Raw genomic sequence first — 2,301 nt, forward strand, 5'->3', positions numbered from 1 at the left:
TGTGTTCAGTGCAGCAGCTGCGAGGATCGGAGAAAACTCTCTCACTCACCCTCCCGTGTCTCGGATACTTTACGGTCCAACGGACGCGCCGCCCGCCCTGTTTCCAATCACCCGTTCGGGAGCGGAGAACCGTCCCGTCTTGAGGTGAGTGAAGCGAATGATGTTATATGAATAGTGTTCGTATAAAATGAAGCCAATTAAAGCAGACGCCAGTGAAGCTCGCACGACCGTTAAAGTCCGTTGTCAGGATTTTCTCCTCGGGGATGATTAATCATATCAGATGGACATATTCATCGGATTTATAATCCATATATAATCCGCGTCCTGCCTGTGAGGCTCTGGAGTTGTTTATTGGATAAGAATCAGACAGTGAGCTTTTTCATATTTTATATTTTGGGCGTGTTTAAAACGAAGTCCTCTCAAACTCAGAAACTAATTTCACCAGCTCTCTTTCTCTCTCTATCTTTCAGATGATGTCGAGTCTCGGTCTGTTCGTGTGTCTGGTGGTTCTGACGGTGTCCGTTACCGGCGGCAGCGACGGAAACCCGCTGGACAATGATAAGTGGATGAGCACCGTGTCCCAGTACGGCAAGAGCAAATACTGGAACAAATTCCGCGACGTGAGTATTTCCGCGTATTTCATTTAGCTGCTGGGACTCTCGTGTGTGTTTTGCTTTCTATATAGAGACCAAATGTCCCCTCAAAGGTCTTGTAGTCATTATAATTAGCTTAATTTAGAACAAAAGTCAAAGGAAGGTCTTTGTGTTTTGTTAGCCTGCTTGGGATTTCTCTAAATATCCCCTGAAGAACAGTAAAGCTGACTGAACATTATTTTTGTTGCCTTTGCCACTAGCCTAAATTGGCAAAATAATTTGTTAATTAAAATCTAAAATGTCAAAAGGTGTATTTTAGGGTTAGGTGTTGTTTAGTGTTTATAATTAACCTTAAAACAATGGATATGTGTATGAGCTTGGCTGTGTTTACATCTGTATACGTTTCCTACTATGTAGTATGCAAGCATAATATAGCTTACAGTTACTGGTATATAGTATTTTTGTGCTTTTTCAGGTGAATATATTACTGTCAAGAAATGGTAGAGGATGAATATGCACACTTTCTATATAGTATGCAAACAGCAGTTTGTCTGAATACATAATAGCATAGGAGCTGTCAGATTTGAAAAGCTGAATAATAATAATAATAATAATAACAAAATGGCAGGGAACTGTGAGAGAGCTTTTCAAATATACACTAGTGCTGTAGATATCAAGAAAGTTGTTAGTTGTGGTTAAACTTGTACTTGTTTTATGATTTTTGTACCAGGGCCATAAAGTATGGAAGCTTGTTTCTGCCATGGGATAAAAAATAAAAAAAGGTAATTGTGACATTTTATCTCGCAATTCTGTGGAAAAAACTCACAATTGTTGTGGAAAAAAAGTAAGAATTGTGAGACAAGAATTCACAATTGCCATTTTTTAAATTCTGTAGTTAAAAAAACAAAACAATCGCAGAATTTTGAGATGTAAACCCAGAATTCCGACAAAAAAGTCAGAATTGTGAGGAAAAAAGTAATAATTCTGATTTTGTATCACAATTATGACTTTTTTTTTCTTAGAATTGGGAAGTGTGAGATAAAAAGTTGCAATTAATATTTTTCATTCCGTATCAGAAACAATAAAACAGAATTGCGAGATGTAAACTCAGAATTCTGAGAAAAAAAGTGTGAAAAAAGAAGTCAGAATTCTGACTTTAAATCTCGCAATTATGACTTTTTTTCTCAGAATTGTTAAAAATGTCTGAATTGTGACAAAACATTGCAACAAAAAAACAAAAAAAAGAATTGCGAGATTTCCGAATTGAGAGACAATTCCAAAAAAGAAAAGCCTAAAATTTTAGATAAAAAGTTGCAATTACATTTTTTTTATCCCGTGCCAGAAACATGCGTACATAATAACCACCTTAAACACAGAGGAATCTGATTTTGCAGGTTTTCAATACCTAGATTCATAAACGAGCACAAACTTTAGTATGCAATCAAAGTATGCCAGTTGGGATGCAGCCCGTGTGCAGCGTGCATGTGTTGTGTAATCCACACCGGAGAGACTGAGATCTGGAAACTAAGCACCTGTCCATAAGTGTGTTCAGAGGGTCTCAGCTGTGGGATCCATATGAGAGCGAGATTCGGAGGCTCTTTATATGGATGAAGTGATTGCAGGAGGTGAAATGAAGAGTCTCTTCATGCCTCTCTCTTTCGCTATGCATCTCTCTCTCCTCTCATTCTTTATCTCTGCCTCTCTTTCC

General features: G+C 37.9%; 1 long non-coding RNA gene across 1 annotated transcript in view; it reads left to right on the top strand.

Annotated features, from left to right (window-relative positions):
- The window catches only part of LOC107693051 (uncharacterized), a 12,956-nt gene continuing 10,655 nt past the window's right edge, over positions 1-2,301 (top strand). Inside the window, exons 1-2 of the long non-coding RNA XR_001634705.1 lie at positions 1-144; positions 471-624. This is a non-coding gene — a long non-coding RNA (uncharacterized LOC107693051). The remainder of the gene's footprint in view (positions 145-470; positions 625-2,301) is intronic.

This window comes from Sinocyclocheilus anshuiensis, unplaced genomic scaffold (genome assembly GCF_001515605.1).
Source record: "Sinocyclocheilus anshuiensis isolate Anshui unplaced genomic scaffold, SAMN03320099.WGS_v1.1 scaffold1460, whole genome shotgun sequence".
NCBI classification, from domain to species: domain Eukaryota; kingdom Metazoa; phylum Chordata; class Actinopteri; order Cypriniformes; family Cyprinidae; genus Sinocyclocheilus; species Sinocyclocheilus anshuiensis.